General features: G+C 26.4%; 1 long non-coding RNA gene across 1 annotated transcript in view; it reads left to right on the top strand.

The window, feature by feature from the left end:
- LOC103499985 (uncharacterized) overlaps positions 1-19,872 on the top strand; it is a 47,444-nt gene that overhangs the window by 24,875 nt on the left and 2,697 nt on the right. Inside the window, exons 12-13 of the long non-coding RNA XR_007822583.1 lie at positions 5,584-5,727; positions 12,437-12,580. This is a non-coding gene — a long non-coding RNA (uncharacterized LOC103499985). The remainder of the gene's footprint in view (positions 1-5,583; positions 5,728-12,436; positions 12,581-19,872) is intronic.

Raw genomic sequence — 19,872 nt, 5'->3', positions numbered from 1 at the left:
GTATTGTGGATTGTTTTTTGGAATTTTGAGTTTCTTCATTCTTTGGTCCTTTGTTGTGCGATGGTTTCTTATGAGACATTTTGAATTTATATTTATTATTCTTTAGCTTCCTTGTATTAAAGGATTGTTTTGATATTTTGAGTTTCTGTTATTTCCTATTTTTTGTATCATGTTGTCTCCCTTTATGAGATTCTTTAATTTAGGTTTATTATTTTTTAGCTTGGTTGCGAATGTATGAATTGTTATGAAATTTTGAGTTTTTTTTTCTTTGGTCATTTGTTGTGCGTTGTCTCTTTATTCCATTTTTAATTTAGGTTTATTTTTGTGCTTTTCTTTCTCTTTTTTTGTGAAATGTCTTTTTATGAGACATTTTAAATTTAAATTTGTTATCCTTTAGTTTGCATTTTGCATCATGATTGTATTATTGATTGTTTAGAAACTTTGAGTTTCTATTTTATATCCTTTGTTGTGTAATGACTTTTTGTAAGACGTTTTTAGTTTAGATTTTATTATGTTTTAGTTTGTTTGCATTAGGAATTATGGATTGTCTTTTGAAATTTTGAGTTTCTTCCTTTTCTTTTTTGGTCTTTTGTTGTGCGATGTTTTTTTATGAGATATTTTTAATTTTGATTTACTATCTTTTAGCTTCCTTGCATTATATGTAGTATTATAGATTATTATGAAATTTTGAGTCTCTTCTTTCTATTTTGTCACTTGTCATTGTGCTTTGTCTCTTTATGAAACATATTTTAACTTAGGTTTATTGTTTTTTTTGCTTCCCTGAATTTTGTATTATAGATTATGGATTGTTTGGAAATTTTGACTTTCTTTTTTTCTTTTTCTGGTCATTTCTCATGTCATGTCTTTTTACGAGACATTTATAATTTAAATTTATTCTTTTAGCTTGCATTTTGTGTTATGGGATTCTTTTGAAATTCTGAGTTTTTGTTTGTCCTTTGTTGTGCGATTACTTTTTATGAGTCATTTTTAGTTTAGATATTTTTAGCTTGTTGAATTTTGTATTATGGATTATTTTGTGAAATTTTGAGTTTCTTTCTTTTTCTTTCTTTGGTTCTTTGTTGTCGTGTGATGTTTTTTGATTAGACATTTTCAATTTAGATTATTTATTATCTTTTTAAGCTTGCTTCAATGGTGGACTGTGGGTTGTTTTGAAAATTTGAGTTTCTGTTCTTTTCTCTTCTTTTGGTCTTTGTTGTGCAGTGTCTCTTTATGAGACATTTTAGTTTAGATTGTTTTGTGAAATTTTGAGTTTCTTTCTTTTTCTTTCTTTGGTCCTTTGTTGTGTGATGTTTTTTGATTAGACTTTTTTACTTTATATTATTTATTATCTTTTTAAGCTTGCTTGGATGATGGATTGTGTATTCTTTTGAGAATTTGAGTTTCTGTTCTTTTCTCTCTTTTTGGTGTTTGTTGTGCGATGATGGATTGTGTATATCTAGTATTATAGATTATTATGAAATTTTGAGTTTCTTCTTTCGTTTTTGTCACTTGTCATTGTGCGATGTCTCTTTATGAAACATTTTTTAATTTAGGTTTATTGTTTTTTTGCTTCCTTGAATTTTGTATTATGGATTATGGATTGTTTGGAAATTTTGACTTTCTTTTTTTCTTTTTCTGGTCATTTGTTATGTCATGTCTTTTTACGAGACATTTATAATTTAAATTTATTCTTTTAGCTTGCATTTTGTGTTATGGGATTCTTTTGAAATTCTGAGTTTTTGTTTGTCCTTTGTTGTGCGATTACTTTTTATGAGTCATTTTTAGTTTAGATATTTTTTAGCTTGTTGAATTTTGTATTATGGATTATTTTGTGAAATTTTGAGTTTCTATCTTTTTCTTTCTTTGGTTCTTTGTTGTTGTGTGATGTTTTTTGATTAGACATTTTCAATTTAGATTATTTATTATCTTTTTCAGCTTGCTTCAATGGTGGACTGTGTGTTGTTTTGAAAATTTGAGTTTCTGCTCTTTTCTCTTCTTTTGGTCTTTGTTGTGCGATGTCTCTTTATGAGACATTTTAATTTAGATTGTTTTGTGAAATTTTGAGTTTCTTTATTTTTCTTTCTTTGGTCCTTTGTTGTGTGATGTTTTTTTATTAGACATTTTTAATTTAGATTATTTATTATCTTTTTAAGCTTGCTTGGATGATGGATTGTGTATTCTTTTGACAATTTGGGTTTCTGTTCTTTTCTCTCTTTTTGGTGTTTGTATTGTGGATTGTTTTTTTTTTGAAATTTTGAGTTTCTTCATTCTTTGGTCCTTTGTTTTGCGATGGTTTCTTATGAGACATTTTGAATTTATATTTATTATTCTTTAGCTTCCTTGTTTTAAAGGATTGTTTTGATCTTTTGAGTTTCTGTTTTGTCCTATTTTTTGTATTTTGTTCTCCCTTTATGAGATTTTTTAATTTAGGTTTATTATTTTTTAGCTTGGTTGCGAATGTATGAATTGTTATGAAATTTTGAGTTTTTTTTTTTCTTTGGTCATTTGTTGTGCGTTGTCTCTTTATTCCATTTTTAATTTAGGTTTATTTTTGTGCTTTTCTTTCTCTATTTTGTGCAATGTCTTTTTAGGAGACATTTTAAATTTAAATTTGTTATCCTTTAGTTTGCATTTTGCATCATGATTGTATTATTGAATGTTTTGAAACTTTGAGTTTCTACTTTTTATCCTTTGTTGTGTGATGACTTTTTATAAGACGTTTTTAGTTTAGATTTTATTATGTTTTAGTTTGTTTGCATTAGGAATTATGGATTGTTTTTTGAAATTTTGAGTTTCTTCCTTATCTTTTTTGTCATTTGTTGGGCGATGTTTTTAATTTTGATTTATTATCTTTTAGCTTTCTTGTATTATATCTGGTAGTATAGATTATTATGAAATTTTGAGTTTCTTTTTTTTTCCCTTGTGATTGTGCGACGTCTCTTTATGGAATATTTTCTAACTTAGGTTTATTGTTTTTTTTGCTTCCTCTATTTGTATTATGGATTATTTTGAAATTTTAACTTTCTTTCTTTTTTCTTTTTCTAGTCATTTGTTATGTTGTTTTTTTATGAGACGTTTATAATTGAAATTTATTCTTTTAGCTTGCATTTTGTTGTATGGTATTGTTCTGAAATTTTGAGTTTTTTGTCCTTTGCTGTGCGATTACTTTTTATAAGTCACTTTTAGTTTAGATATTTTTTAGCTTGTTACATTTTGTATTATGGATTGTTTTGTGAAATTTTGAGTTTCTTTCTTTTTCTTGCTTTGGTCCTTTGTTGTGTGATATTTTTTATTAGACATTTTTAATTTAGATTATTTATTATCTTTTTAAGCTTGCTTGGATGATGGATTGTGTATTGTCTTGAAAATTTGAGTTTCTGTTCTTTTCTCTTTTTTTGGTCTTTGTTGTGCATTTTAATTTAGATTGTTTTGTGAAATTTTGAGTTTCTTTCTTTTTCTTCTTGCTTTGGTACTTTGTTGCGTGATGGTTTTTGATTAGATATTTTTAGTTTAGATTATTTATTCTTTTTAAGCTTGCTTGGATGATGGATTATGTACTGTTTTGAAAATTTGAGTTTATGTTCTTCTCTTTTTTTGGTTTTTGTTGTGCGATGTCTCTTTATGAGACATTTTAAACTTAGGTTTATTAGTTTTTAGCTTGCTTATTGTCCTGAAATTTTGACTTTTTTTGGTCATTTGCTGTGGTACGTCTTTTGGCAAGACATTTTTAATTTAAACTTATTCTTTTTTTGTGTTATGGACTGTTATGAAATTTTAAGTTTTTGTTGTCCTTTGTTATATGAGACATTTTTAGTTTAGATATTTTTTAGTTTATTTGCATTATGTATTATGGATTGTTTTTTTTTTTTTTTAAATTTTGAGTTTCTTCTTTTTCTCTATTGGTTTTTTGTTGAGTGGTCTTTTTATGAGATGTTTTTAATTTAAATATCTTTTGGCTTCCTTGTATTTTGTATTATGGATTATTATGAAATTTTGAGTTTCAGTTTTTTTTTTGTCCTTTGTTGTTGTGCAATGTCTCTTTATGAGACATTTTTTAAATTAGGTTTATTATTTTGTTGCTTGCTTGAATTTTGTATTATGTGGTCTGTTCTGAAATTTTAACTTTCTTTGTTTTTCTTTTCTGGTCATTTGTTGTGCCATGTCTTTTCATTTCTTCTTTTGGTTCTTTAGTGTGCGATGTCATTTTAGGATACATTTTTAATTTAGATTTATGATAATTAGTTTGCATTTTATATTAAGGATCGTTCTAAAAACATTTTTTGTCTTTTTCCTTTTCTGTTTCTGGTCATTTGGTGTGAGATGTCTCTTTTATGTGACATTTTTAATTTAGATCTATTTTTTTGCTTGCATCTTTGGTTAGGGATTGTTTTGAAATTTGGAGTTTGTTTATGATATTCTTAAAGTATTCTCTGTTTTTTATTTTCTTTTTATTAGTTGGTGATACTGTTTTTCTTTGAACAAATGTGGAATTTATTTTCTTCGTATGTAGTTGCATTTTCTCTACAATTTTTTTTTATGTGAAATTCTTTGGTTTAGTTCTATTGTTGTTGATGTTCTTGTAATTGTAGATAACTCTTTTGGTATATGTTTATTTTGATTTAATTTTCTTTATTTTATTTGTTCAATGACATAGCAATATTATTCTACTCTCTTGACCGATGATCTATTGGATTTTTTTTCTTTTCATTGTGAGGGTTTTTTTTTCCATTTCTTTTGTGTAATCATTTTTTGTGCATTTTCATTCTACTAGTCGTTGCATTCATTGTTTTGATTTTTTTAATTACGGAATTTTTTTTGAATATTTTCATTCTACTTGTAGGCTTCCACTACCATTTCCCTATTGGGAAAAGTCAATAATGCTAAAGAATCCTCCTTGTCCTCCTTGGATTACCTTTTCTTCACACTGTGTCTTATAATATATATATATCTTATTCCAAATATATGCTTGTATATAAAAAAAATGGAACCGATTACTGTCCACATGTGATATGCCTAACAGTTCAGGTTTGCATTTGTTGATTTGTATATAGATCTGTTTAGTTGAAATTTTTTATTATAGCAATTGGTGCAGAACTCAGTGAAGGAAAGTAAGGAATTAGAAAATGAAACCAATTATTGTTCATATGTCCATCGGTGACATGTCTAACAGTTCAGGTTTGCATCTTGCGATTGTCTTGTTCTTTTTTGCTTTGCACAAAAATATGTTTAGTCAAGAAGTTTGATGAATGATAACAATTGGTGTGGAACCCGTGAAGGAAAATGCAGAATTGGAAACTGAGTTTAGGTTTCAGTCTAGGAAAACCGATGAATCAGGTAGCAAATTAGATGGAGATCAATCGAGTGTGTATGTTGATGATGGAGAGAAGAATAAGATGGAGTCTGAAGCTACTCTCAAAGGAGAAACCAGAAATGGTTCTTGATGATCTATTAAAATCTAGTTACTGCAAAGAAGGTTGATGATTCTAATTTGTAGAGGGTATTAATAATCGTCAATAATTTTTCTCCATATGTGCATGAGCAATATTTAACTGATATGTTTGTCTGTTTTTTACATTCATGCAGCACCACATGCTAATTTGGATGTGAAATACTTCTCTGAAATGAAAAGTAAATAAAGCTTCCAAAAGGAAGATTCTGTGAAGATTTTTGCCGAGGAAATCAAAGATTGCCATTGTAAAAAAACCTCGCACCTGCTTTCCCTCTCAGGTTTTTCCATTCTTTTTCTTTAATATTTTGGAATTTTGCTTGTGTGATTTTCTCCATATATTATTGCCTTTGTCCTTGGTAATTTTAAGGTGATATAAGAAAAATTGGTTGTCCGGGAATCAATTTTTCTATATTACCTTAACTCTACCTTAATAGAAGACATGTGTCTTCTAGTTTCACTTTAGTTGTGTCTTCCTTTCTTATTTTTTTTTAATTCTAAATCTTACTCATTTGGTTACGGTGATTGAATGATCATTATTATATTTATTTCTTGTTGGAGACTATAGTTTTATTTTATTTTTTGGCCTTTGTTATTTGCACCTGTACAGGGGTTTGAAAAGTTCGATCCCTCCCCTCTTTTATATGATATTCTTTTAGTTTTGGCTGTTTTCTAGTTGATCATTTATTGGACTGTTCAAATAATTTTTACTTCTTCTAGATGTTATATTCATTTTTCTCACTGTTTTTGTTTTTTATTGAACCATTGTGTGGCAGTCTTTATTTATTGGTTATCTTTTGTTTCACTTTTGTTTTTTCATATTTTCTTAGTTTCTTTTAACGAATTTGACTAAATATGAATTGTTTTCATGGTCTTCCATACTCTCAATTTTTGTAGTTCCATTGTTCTATTCTATATTGTTTTCTTTTGGTCATTTCTTGTTTGCAATGTCTTTTTGACGAGACATTTTTAATGTAGATTTATATTGCATTTTGTATTATGGATTATTTATACTTTTGAACTGCTTCTCTTTTTTTGTTCTCCTTTATGTGGACATTTTTTTCTTTTTGGTATTCTCTGTTTTCTCTTTTCTTTCTTTCTTTATTTTTTATTTACTTAACTGGTCCTACTTTTTTTGTTTTCTTTATTTTGTGGAATTTTTTTCTTCTAATGTAGTTGTGTCCCATTAAATTTATTTTGGTGATTTAACAATCCATAATGTTCTTTTTCATTTTTATGTTGTATTTTCTCTGGTTCTTTGTCCTGCAATGTCCATTTATGGGACATCTTTAATTTAGTTCTTTTAGCTTCTTGCATTTTATTTTATGGATTGTTTTGAAATTTTGAGTTTCTTCTTTTTCTGGTGTATTGTTGTTGTGACATTTCTAATTTAGATTTATTATCTTTTAGCTTGTTTTGCATTTTGTATTGTGGATTGTTTTTTGGAATTTTGAGTTTCTTCATTCTTTGGTCCTTTGTTGTGCGATGGTTTCTTATGAGACATTTTGAATTTATATTTATTATTCTTTAGCTTCCTTGTATTAAAGGATTGTTTTGATATTTTGAGTTTCTGTTATTTCCTATTTTTTGTATCATGTTGTCTCCCTTTATGAGATTCTTTAATTTAGGTTTATTATTTTTTAGCTTGGTTGCGAATGTATGAATTGTTATGAAATTTTGAGTTTTTTTTTCTTTGGTCATTTGTTGTGCGTTGTCTCTTTATTCCATTTTTAATTTAGGTTTATTTTTGTGCTTTTCTTTCTCTTTTTTTGTGAAATGTCTTTTTATGAGACATTTTAAATTTAAATTTGTTATCCTTTAGTTTGCATTTTGCATCATGATTGTATTATTGATTGTTTAGAAACTTTGAGTTTCTATTTTATATCCTTTGTTGTGTAATGACTTTTTGTAAGACGTTTTTAGTTTAGATTTTATTATGTTTTAGTTTGTTTGCATTAGGAATTATGGATTGTCTTTTGAAATTTTGAGTTTCTTCCTTTTCTTTTTTGGTCTTTTGTTGTGCGATGTTTTTTTATGAGATATTTTTAATTTTGATTTACTATCTTTTAGCTTCCTTGCATTATATGTAGTATTATAGATTATTATGAAATTTTGAGTCTCTTCTTTCTATTTTGTCACTTGTCATTGTGCTTTGTCTCTTTATGAAACATATTTTAACTTAGGTTTATTGTTTTTTTTGCTTCCCTGAATTTTGTATTATAGATTATGGATTGTTTGGAAATTTTGACTTTCTTTTTTTCTTTTTCTGGTCATTTCTTATGTCATGTCTTTTTACGAGACATTTATAATTTAAATTTATTCTTTTAGCTTGCATTTTGTGTTATGGGATTCTTTTGAAATTCTGAGTTTTTGTTTGTCCTTTGTTGTGCGATTACTTTTTATGAGTCATTTTTAGTTTAGATATTTTTTAGCTTGTTGAATTTTGTATTATGGATTATTTTGTGAAATTTTGAGTTTCTTTCTTTTTCTTTCTTTGGTTCTTTGTTGTCGTGTGATGTTTTTTGATTAGACATTTTCAATTTAGATTATTTATTATCTTTTTAAGCTTGCTTCAATGGTGGACTGTGGGTTGTTTTGAAAATTTGAGTTTCTGTTCTTTTCTCTTCTTTTGGTCTTTGTTGTGCAGTGTCTCTTTATGAGACATTTTAGTTTAGATTGTTTTGTGAAATTTTGAGTTTCTTTCTTTTTCTTTCTTTGGTCCTTTGTTGTGTGATGTTTTTTGATTAGACTTTTTTACTTTATATTATTTATTATCTTTTTAAGCTTGCTTGGATGATGGATTGTGTATTCTTTTGAGAATTTGAGTTTCTGTTCTTTTCTCTCTTTTTGGTGTTTGTTGTGCGATGATGGATTGTGTATATCTAGTATTATAGATTATTATGAAATTTTGAGTTTCTTCTTTCGTTTTTGTCACTTGTCATTGTGCGATGTCTCTTTATGAAACATTTTTTAATTTAGGTTTATTGTTTTTTTGCTTCCTTGAATTTTGTATTATGGATTATGGATTGTTTGGAAATTTTGACTTTCTTTTTTTCTTTTTCTGGTCATTTGTTATGTCATGTCTTTTTACGAGACATTTATAATTTAAATTTATTCTTTTAGCTTGCATTTTGTGTTATGGGATTCTTTTGAAATTCTGAGTTTTTGTTTGTCCTTTGTTGTGCGATTACTTTTTATGAGTCATTTTTAGTTTAGATATTTTTTAGCTTGTTGAATTTTGTATTATGGATTATTTTGTGAAATTTTGAGTTTCTATCTTTTTCTTTCTTTGGTTCTTTGTTGTTGTGTGATGTTTTTTGATTAGACATTTTCAATTTAGATTATTTATTATCTTTTTCAGCTTGCTTCAATGGTGGACTGTGTGTTGTTTTGAAAATTTGAGTTTCTGCTCTTTTCTCTTCTTTTGGTCTTTGTTGTGCGATGTCTCTTTATGAGACATTTTAATTTAGATTGTTTTGTGAAATTTTGAGTTTCTTTATTTTTCTTTCTTTGGTCCTTTGTTGTGTGATGTTTTTTTATTAGACATTTTTAATTTAGATTATTTATTATCTTTTTAAGCTTGCTTGGATGATGGATTGTGTATTCTTTTGACAATTTGGGTTTCTGTTCTTTTCTCTCTTTTTGGTGTTTGTATTGTGGATTGTTTTTTTTTGAAATTTTGAGTTTCTTCATTCTTTGGTCCTTTGTTTTGCGATGGTTTCTTATGAGACATTTTGAATTTATATTTATTATTCTTTAGCTTCCTTGTTTTAAAGGATTGTTTTGATCTTTTGAGTTTCTGTTTTGTCCTATTTTTTGTATTTTGTTCTCCCTTTATGAGATTTTTTAATTTAGGTTTATTATTTTTTAGCTTGGTTGCGAATGTATGAATTGTTATGAAATTTTGAGTTTTTTTTTTTTCTTTGGTCATTTGTTGTGCGTTGTCTCTTTATTCCATTTTTAATTTAGGTTTATTTTTGTGCTTTTCTTTCTCTATTTTGTGCAATGTCTTTTTAGGAGACATTTTAAATTTAAATTTGTTATCCTTTAGTTTGCATTTTGCATCATGATTGTATTATTGAATGTTTTGAAACTTTGAGTTTCTACTTTTTATCCTTTGTTGTGTGATGACTTTTTATAAGACGTTTTTAGTTTAGATTTTATTATGTTTTAGTTTGTTTGCATTAGGAATTATGGATTGTTTTTTGAAATTTTGAGTTTCTTCCTTATCTTTTTTGTCATTTGTTGGGCGATGTTTTTAATTTTGATTTATTATCTTTTAGCTTTCTTGTATTATATCTGGTAGTATAGATTATTATGAAATTTTGAGTTTCTTTTTTTTTCCCTTGTGATTGTGCGACGTCTCTTTATGGAATATTTTCTAACTTAGGTTTATTGTTTTTTTTGCTTCCTCTATTTGTATTATGGATTATTTTGAAATTTTAACTTTCTTTCTTTTTTCTTTTTCTAGTCATTTGTTATGTTGTTTTTTTATGAGACGTTTATAATTGAAATTTATTCTTTTAGCTTGCATTTTGTTGTATGGTATTGTTCTGAAATTTTGAGTTTTTTGTCCTTTGCTGTGCGATTACTTTTTATAAGTCACTTTTAGTTTAGATATTTTTTAGCTTGTTACATTTTGTATTATGGATTGTTTTGTGAAATTTTGAGTTTCTTTCTTTTTCTTGCTTTGGTCCTTTGTTGTGTGATATTTTTTATTAGACATTTTTAATTTAGATTATTTATTATCTTTTTAAGCTTGCTTGGATGATGGATTGTGTATTGTCTTGAAAATTTGAGTTTCTGTTCTTTTCTCTTTTTTTGGTCTTTGTTGTGCATTTTAATTTAGATTGTTTTGTGAAATTTTGAGTTTCTTTCTTTTTCTTCTTGCTTTGGTACTTTGTTGCGTGATGGTTTTTGATTAGATATTTTTAGTTTAGATTATTTATTCTTTTTAAGCTTGCTTGGATGATGGATTATGTACTGTTTTGAAAATTTGAGTTTATGTTCTTCTCTTTTTTTGGTTTTTGTTGTGCGATGTCTCTTTATGAGACATTTTAAACTTAGGTTTATTAGTTTTTAGCTTGCTTATTGTCCTGAAATTTTGACTTTTTTTGGTCATTTGCTGTGGTACGTCTTTTGGCAAGACATTTTTAATTTAAACTTATTCTTTTTTTGTGTTATGGACTGTTATGAAATTTTAAGTTTTTGTTGTCCTTTGTTATATGAGACATTTTTAGTTTAGATATTTTTTAGTTTATTTGCATTATGTATTATGGATTGTTTTTTTTTTTTTTAAATTTTGAGTTTCTTCTTTTTCTCTATTGGTTTTTTGTTGGGTGGTCTTTTTATGAGATGTTTTTAATTTAAATATCTTTTGGCTTCCTTGTATTTTGTATTATGGATTATTATGAAATTTTGAGTTTCAGTTTTTTTTTTGTCCTTTGTTGTTGTGCAATGTCTCTTTATGAGACATTTTTTAAATTAGGTTTATTATTTTGTTGCTTGCTTGAATTTTGTATTATGTGGTCTGTTCTGAAATTTTAACTTTCTTTGTTTTTCTTTTCTGGTCATTTGTTGTGCCATGTCTTTTCATTTCTTCTTTTGGTTCTTTAGTGTGCGATGTCATTTTAGGATACATTTTTAATTTAGATTTATGATAATTAGTTTGCATTTTATATTAAGGATCGTTCTAAAAACATTTTTTGTCTTTTTCCTTTTCTGTTTCTGGTCATTTGGTGTGAGATGTCTCTTTTATGTGACATTTTTAATTTAGATCTATTTTTTTGCTTGCATCTTTGGTTAGGGATTGTTTTGAAATTTGGAGTTTGTTTATGATATTCTTAAAGTATTCTCTGTTTTTTATTTTCTTTTTATTAGTTGGTGATACTGTTTTTCTTTGAACAAATGTGGAATTTATTTTCTTCGTATGTAGTTGCATTTTCTCTACAATTTTTTTTATGTGAAATTCTTTGGTTTAGTTCTATTGTTGTTGATGTTCTTGTAATTGTAGATAACTCTTTTGGTATATGTTTATTTTGATTTAATTTTCTTTATTTTATTTGTTCAATGACATAGCAATATTATTCTACTCTCTTGACCGATGATCTATTGGATTTTTTTTCTTTTCATTGTGAGGGTTTTTTTTTCCATTTTTTGTGCATTTTCATTCTACTAGTCGTTGCATTCATTGTTTTGATTTTTTTAATTACGGAATTTTTTTTGAATATTTTCATTCTACTTGTAGGCTTCCACTACCATTTCCCTATTGGGAAAAGTCAATAATGCTAAAGAATCCTCCTTGTCCTCCTTGGATTACCTTTTCTTCACACTGTGTCTTATAATATATATATATCTTATTCCAAATATATGCTTGTATATAAAAAAAATGGAACCGATTACTGTCCACATGTGATATGCCTAACAGTTCAGGTTTGCATTTGTTGATTTGTATATAGATCTGTTTAGTTGAAATTTTTTATTATAGCAATTGGTGCAGAACTCAGTGAAGGAAAGTAAGGAATTAGAAAATGAAACCAATTATTGTTCATATGTCCATCGGTGACATGTCTAACAGTTCAGGTTTGCATCTTGCGATTGTCTTGTTCTTTTTTGCTTTGCACAAAAATATGTTTAGTCAAGAAGTTTGATGAATGATAACAATTGGTGTGGAACCCGTGAAGGAAAATGCAGAATTGGAAACTGAGTTTAGGTTTCAGTCTAGGAAAACCGATGAATCAGGTAGCAAATTAGATGGAGATCAATCGAGTGTGTATGTTGATGATGGAGAGAAGAATAAGATGGAGTCTGAAGCTACTCTCAAAGGAGAAACCAGAAATGGTTCTTGATGATCTATTAAAATCTAGTTACTGCAAAGAAGGTTGATGATTCTAATTTGTAGAGGGTATTAATAATCGTCAATAATTTTTCTCCATATGTGCATGAGCAATATTTAACTGATATGTTTGTCTGTTTTTTACATTCATGCAGCACCACATGCTAATTTGGATGTGAAATACTTCTCTGAAATGAAAAGTAAATAAAGCTTCCAAAAGGAAGATTCTGTGAAGATTTTTGCCGAGGAAATCAAAGATTGCCATTGTAAAAAAACCTCGCACCTGCTTTCCCTCTCAGGTTTTTCCATTCTTTTTCTTTAATATTTTGGAATTTTGCTTGTGTGATTTTCTCCATATATTATTGCCTTTGTCCTTGGTAATTTTAAGGTGATATAAGAAAAATTGGTTGTCCGGGAATCAATTTTTCTATATTACCTTAACTCTACCTTAATAGAAGACATGTGTCTTCTAGTTTCACTTTAGTTGTGTCTTCCTTTCTTATTTTTTTTTAATTCTAAATCTTACTCATTTGGTTACGGTGATTGAATGATCATTATTATATTTATTTCTTGTTGGAGACTATAGTTTTATTTTATTTTTTGGCCTTTGTTATTTGCACCTGTACAGGGGTTTGAAAAGTTCGATCCCTCCCCTCTTTTATATGATATTCTTTTAGTTTTGGCTGTTTTCTAGTTGATCATTTATTGGACTGTTCAAATAATTTTTACTTCTTCTAGATGTTATATTCATTTTTCTCACTGTTTTTGTTTTTTATTGAACCATTGTGTGGCAGTCTTTATTTATTGGTTATCTTTTGTTTCACTTTTGTTTTTTCATATTTTCTTAGTTTCTTTTAACGAATTTGACTAAATATGAATTGTTTTCATGGTCTTCCATACTCTCAATTTTTGTAGTTCCATTGTTCTATTCTATATTGTTTTCTTTTGGTCATTTCTTGTTTGCAATGTCTTTTTGACGAGACATTTTTAATGTAGATTTATATTGCATTTTGTATTATGGATTATTTATACTTTTGAACTGCTTCTCTTTTTTTGTTCTCCTTTATGTGGACATTTTTTTCTTTTTGGTATTCTCTGTTTTCTCTTTTCTTTCTTTCTTTATTTTTTATTTACTTAACTGGTCCTACTTTTTTTGTTTTCTTTATTTTGTGGAATTTTTTTCTTCTAATGTAGTTGTGTCCCATTAAATTTATTTTGGTGATTTAACAATCCATAATGTTCTTTTTCATTTTTATGTTGTATTTTCTCTGGTTCTTTGTCCTGCAATGTCCATTTATGGGACATCTTTAATTTAGTTCTTTTAGCTTCTTGCATTTTATTTTATGGATTGTTTTGAAATTTTGAGTTTCTTCTTTTTCTGGTGTATTGTTGTTGTGACATTTCTAATTTAGATTTATTATCTTTTAGCTTGTTTTGCATTTTGTATTGTGGATTGTTTTTTGGAATTTTGAGTTTCTTCATTCTTTGGTCCTTTGTTGTGCGATGGTTTCTTATGAGACATTTTGAATTTATATTTATTATTCTTTAGCTTCCTTGTATTAAAGGATTGTTTTGATATTTTGAGTTTCTGTTATTTCCTATTTTTTGTATCATGTTGTCTCCCTTTATGAGATTCTTTAATTTAGGTTTATTATTTTTTAGCTTGGTTGCGAATGTATGAATTGTTATGAAATTTTGAGTTTTTTTTTCTTTGGTCATTTGTTGTGCGTTGTCTCTTTATTCCATTTTTAATTTAGGTTTATTTTTGTGCTTTTCTTTCTCTTTTTTTGTGAAATGTCTTTTTATGAGACATTTTAAATTTAAATTTGTTATCCTTTAGTTTGCATTTTGCATCATGATTGTATTATTGATTGTTTAGAAACTTTGAGTTTCTATTTTATATCCTTTGTTGTGTAATGACTTTTTGTAAGACGTTTTTAGTTTAGATTTTATTATGTTTTAGTTTGTTTGCATTAGGAATTATGGATTGTCTTTTGAAATTTTGAGTTTCTTCCTTTTCTTTTTTGGTCTTTTGTTGTGCGATGTTTTTTTATGAGATATTTTTAATTTTGATTTACTATCTTTTAGCTTCCTTGCATTATATCTAGTATTATAGATTATTATGAAATTTTGAGTCTCTTCTTTCTATTTTGTCACTTGTCATTGTGCGATGTCTCTTTACGAAACATTTTTTAACTTAGGTTTATTGTTTTTTTTGCTTCCTTAAATTTTGTATTATGGATTATGGATTGTTTGGAAATTTTGACTTTCTTTTTTTCTTTTTCTGGTCATTTGTTATGTCATGTCTTTTTACGAGACATTTATAATTTAAATTTATTCTTTTAGCTTGCATTTTGTGTTATGGGATTCTTTTGAAATTCTGAGTTTTTGTTTGTCCTTTGTTGTGCGATTACTTTTTATGAGTCATTTTTAGTTTAGATATTTTTTAGCTTGTTGAATTTTGTATTATGGATTATTTTGTGAAATTTTGAGTTTCTATCTTTTTCTTTCTTTGGTTCTTTTTGTTTGTGATGTTTTTTGATTAGACATTTTCAATTTAGATTATTTATTATCTTTTTAAGCTTGCTTCAATGGTGGACTGTGTTGTGCAATGTCTCTTTATGAGACATTTTAGTTTAGATTGTTTTGTGAAATTTTGAGTTTCTTTGTTTTTCTTTCTTTGGTCTTTTGTTGTGTGATGTTTTTTTATTAGACTTTTTTAATTTAGATTATTTATTATCTTTTTAAGCTTGCTTGGATGATGGATTGTGTATTCTTTTGAGAATTTGAGTTTCTGTTCTTTTCTCTCTTTTTGGTGTTTGTTGTGCGATGATGGATTGTGTATATCTAGTATTATAGATTATTATGAAATTTCGAGTTTCTTCTTTTTTTTTTGTCACTTGTCATTGTGCGATGTCTCTTTATGAAACATTTTTTAACTTAGGTTTATTTTTTTTTTTTGCTTCCTTGAATTTTGTATTATGGATTATGGATTGTTTTGAAATTTTGACCTTCTTTTTTTCTTTTTCTGGTCATTTGTTATGTCATGTCTTTTTACGAGACATTTATAATTTAAATTTATTCTTTTAGTTTGCATTTTGTTATGTCATGTCTTTTTACGAGACATATATAATTTAAATTTATTCTTTTAGCTTGCATTTTGTGTTATGGGATTCTTTTGAAATTTTGAGTTTTTGTTTGTCCTTTGTTGTGCGATTATTTTTTGAGTCATTTTTAGTTTAGATATCTTTTAGCTTGTTGAATTTTTTATTATGGATTATTTTGTGAAATTTTTAATTTCTTTCTTTTTCTTTCTTTGGTTCTTTGTTGGTGTGTGATGGTTTTTGATTAGACATTTTCAATTTAGATTATTTATTATCTTTTTAAGCTTGCTTCAATGGTGGATTGTGTGTTGTTTTGAAAATTTGAGTTTCTGTTCTTTTCTCTTCTTTTGGTCTTTGTTGTGCGATGTCTCTTCATGAGACATTTTAGTTTATATTGTTTTGTGAAAATTTGAGTTTCTTTCTTTTTCTTTCTTTGGTCCTTTGTTGTGTGATGTTTTTTGATTAGACATTTTTAATTTAGATTATTTATTATCTTTTTAAGCTTGCTTGGATGATGGATTGTGTATATTTTTGAAAGTTTTAGTTTCTGTTCGTTTCTCTTTTTTTTGGTCTTTGTTGTGCATTTTAATTTAGATTTTTTTGTGAAATTTTGAGTTTCTTTCTTTTTCTGGCTTTGGTACTTTGTTGCGTGATGTTTTTGATTAGACATTTTTACTTTAGATTATTTATTATCTTTTTAAGCTTGTTTGGAAGATGGATTATGTATTGTTTTGAAAATTTGAGTTTATGTTCTTCTCTTTTTTTGGTTTTTTGTTGTGCGATGTCTCGTTTTGAGACATTTTAAACTTAGGTTTATTAGTTTTTAGCTTGCTTATTATTCTGAAATTTTGACTTTTTTTGGTCATTTGCTGTGGTACGTCTTTTGGCGAGACATTTTTAATTTAAACTTATTCTTTTTTTGTGTTATGGACTTTTCTGAAATTTTAAGTTTTTGTTGTCCTTTGTTATATGAGACATTTTTAGTTTAGATATTTTTTAGTTTGTTTGCATTATGTATTCTGGATTGTTTTTTTTTTGAAATTTTGAGTTTATTCTTTTACTTTATTGGTTTTTTGTTGGACGGTGTCTTTTTATGAGATATTTTTAATTTAAATATCTTTTGGCTTCCTTGTATTTTGTATTATGGATTATTATTATGAAATTTTGAGTTTCAGTTTTTTTTTGTCCTTTGTTGTTGTGCAATGTCTCTTTATGAGAATTTTTAAATTAGGTTTTATTATTTTGTTGCTTTCTTGAATTTTGTATTATTATGGTCTGTTATGAAATTTTGACTTTCTTTGTTTTCCTTTTCTGGTCATTTGTTGTGCCATGTCTTTTCGTTTTGAGTTTTTTCTTTGTTTTGTCTATTGTTGTTCAGTCTTTTTCCGAGACATTTCTAATTTAGATTTATTATCTTTTAGCTTGTTTTGCATTTTGTATTATGGATTGTTTTCTAAAATTTTGAGTTCCTTCCTTCTTTGGTCCTGTCCTTTGTTGTGCGATGTGTTATGAGGCATTTGGAATTTATATTTATTATTTTTTGGCTTGCTTGTATTAAAGGATTGTTTTGATATTTTGAATTTCTATTTTTTCCTATTTTTTGTATTTTGTTGTCTCTCTTTGTGAGATTTTTTAATTTAGGTTTATTATTTTTTAGCTTGCATGTGTATGTATGGATTGTACTGAAATTTTGAGTTTTTTTTTTCTTTGGTCATTTGTTGTGCGATGTCTCCTTATTCTATTTTTAATTTAGTTATATTTTTTAGCTTGCTTGGATTTTGTATTATATATAAATTGTTATGAAATTTTGAGCTTTTTTTTTTCCTTTTTGGTCATTTCTTGTGCAATATCTTTTAAGAGATATCTTGAATTTAAATTTATTATCTTTTAGTTTGCATTTTTGCATTATTGATTGTTCTAAAACTTTGAGTTTTATTTTATCCTTTGCATTTTTGCATTATTGATTGTTCTGAAACTTTGAGTTTATTTTTTTATCCTTTGTTGTGTGATGACTTTTTATAAGACGTTTTTAATTTAGATTTATTATTTTTTAGTTTGTTTGCATTATGAATTATGGATTGATTTTTTGAAATTTTGAGTTTCTTTTTTTTTTTAGTCTTTTGTTGCGATGTCTTTTTATGAGATATTTTTAATTTACATTTATTATTTTTTAGCTTCCTTGCATTTATTATCGTTTAGCTTCCTTGCGTTATATGTGGTATTATAGATTATTATGAAATTTTGAGTTTCTTTTTTTTTCTTTTTCCTGTGTCATTGTGCGATGTCTCTTTATGAAACATTGTGCGATTGTTTTGAAATTTTGACTTTCTTTTTTCCTTCTTCTGGTCATTTGTTATGTCTTTATTAGACATTTATAGTTTAAATTTATTCTTTTAGCTTGCATTTTTTGTTATGGGATTGTTCTGAAATTTTGATTTTTTTTTGTCCTTTGTTGTGCTATTACTTTTTATGAGTCATTTTTAGTTTAAAAATGAAAATTTGATTTTTTTTTGTCCTTTGTTGTGCTATTACTTTTTATGAGTCATTTTTAGCTTAGATATTTTTTAGTTTGTTGATTGTTGTATTTTGTATTATGGATTGTTTTGTGAAATTTTGAGTTTCTTTCTTTTTTTTTTGCTTTAGTCCTTTGTTGTGTGATGTTTTTTGATTAGACATTTTCAATTTAGATTATTTATTATCTTTTAAAGCTTTGCTTGGATGATGGATTGTGAATTGTTTTGAAAATTTGAGTTTTTGTTTTTTTCTCTTTTTTTTTTTCTTTGTTGTGCTATGTCTCTTTTATGTCTTAAACTTAGGTTTATTATTTTTTGGCTTGCTTGAATTTTGTATTATGAATTGTTTTGAAATTTTGACTTTTTTTTTTGTTGTGCTAGGTCTTTTTACAAGAGATTTTTAATTTAGACTTATATTCTTTTAGCTCGCATTTTGTGTATTTTGTGTTATGGATTGTTCTGAAATTTTGAGTTTTTCCTTGTTGTCCTTTGTTGTGCGATAACTTTTGATGAAATATTTTTAGTTTATATATTTTTTAGTTTGTTTGCATTATGCATTATGGATTGTTTTTTTTTTGTTGGGCGATGTCTTTTTATAAGATATTTTTAATTTAGATTTATCTTTTAGTTTCCTTCCATTTTGTATTATGGATTATTATGAAATTTTGAGTTTCTGTTGTTTTTTTTTTGTCTTTTGATGGTGTGCGATGTCACTTTATGAGACATTTTTTAACTTAGGTTTATTTTTTTATGAGACATTTTTTAACTTAGGTTTATTTTTTTTTGCTTGCTTGAATTTTGTATTATGGATTGTTCTGAAATTGACTTTTTTTTTTCTTTTATAGTTATTTGTTGTGCCATGTCTTTTCGTTTTCTTCTTTTGGTTTCTTTGTTATGCAATGTCATTTTAGGATATATTTTTAATTTAGATTTATGATAATTAGTTTGCATTTTATATTATGGACTGTTCTTAAATTTTGACTTTCTTTTTCTTTTTATGGTCATTTGTTGTGGGATGTCTCTTTATGTGACATTTTTAATTTAGATTTATTTTTTTAGCTTGCATTTTTTGTTTTGAAATTTGGAGTTATGATACTTTTAGAGGATTTTTTGTCTTTTCTTTTTCTTTTGTTAGTTGGTGATATTGTTTTTCTTTGAAAAATGTGGAATTTATTTTCTTCTTACGTAGTTGCATTTTCTCTATGAATTTTTTATGTGAAATTCTTTGGTTTAGTTCTAGTTGATGTTTTCTTGTAGATAACTTTTTTGGTATATGTTTATTTTGATTTAATTTTCTTAATTTTCTTTGTTCAACGACATATCAATATTATTATGAAATTTTTCTTTCTTTTTTGGTCCTTTGTTGTGCAATGTCTCCTTATGAAAAATATTTTTAACTTAGGAATATTTTTTAGTTTGCTTGAATTTTGTATTATATGAATTGTTGTGAAATTTTGAGTTTCTTTTTTTCTTTGTTGTGCAATGTCTTTTTAGAAGACATTTTTAATTTAGATTGTTCATCAGTTTGTATTTTTGTATTATGGATTGTTTTGAGATTGAGTTTTGTTTTCTTTTTCGGTCCTTTATATATTCGTAACTTTTTATGGGATTATGGATTGTTTTTTTTGTCCTTTGTTGATTTTTTTTATGAAACAAATTTAGATTTTTTTTGTCTTAATTTGGTGTGTGATGGCTTTTTATAAGATATATTTAATTTAGATTTATTATCTTTCAACTCCTTTGCTCTTTATATTATGAATTGTTTTGAAAATTTGAGTTACTTCTTTTTCTTGTCTTTTGGTTCTTGATTATGCGATTGTCTTTTTAATTTAGATTTATATATTTTAGTTTGCATCTTGAATTATGGATTGTTCTAAAATCTTCGAGACATTTTTAATTTAAATTTATTCTTTTTCTTGGATTTTGTATTAGGGATTATCTTGAAATTTGAAGTTTTTATGATATTTTTACTTC

This window comes from Cucumis melo, chromosome 1 (genome assembly GCF_025177605.1).
Source record: "Cucumis melo cultivar AY chromosome 1, USDA_Cmelo_AY_1.0, whole genome shotgun sequence".
NCBI lineage: Eukaryota > Viridiplantae > Streptophyta > Magnoliopsida > Cucurbitales > Cucurbitaceae > Cucumis > Cucumis melo.
This window is presented reverse-complemented; position numbering and strand designations above follow the sequence as displayed.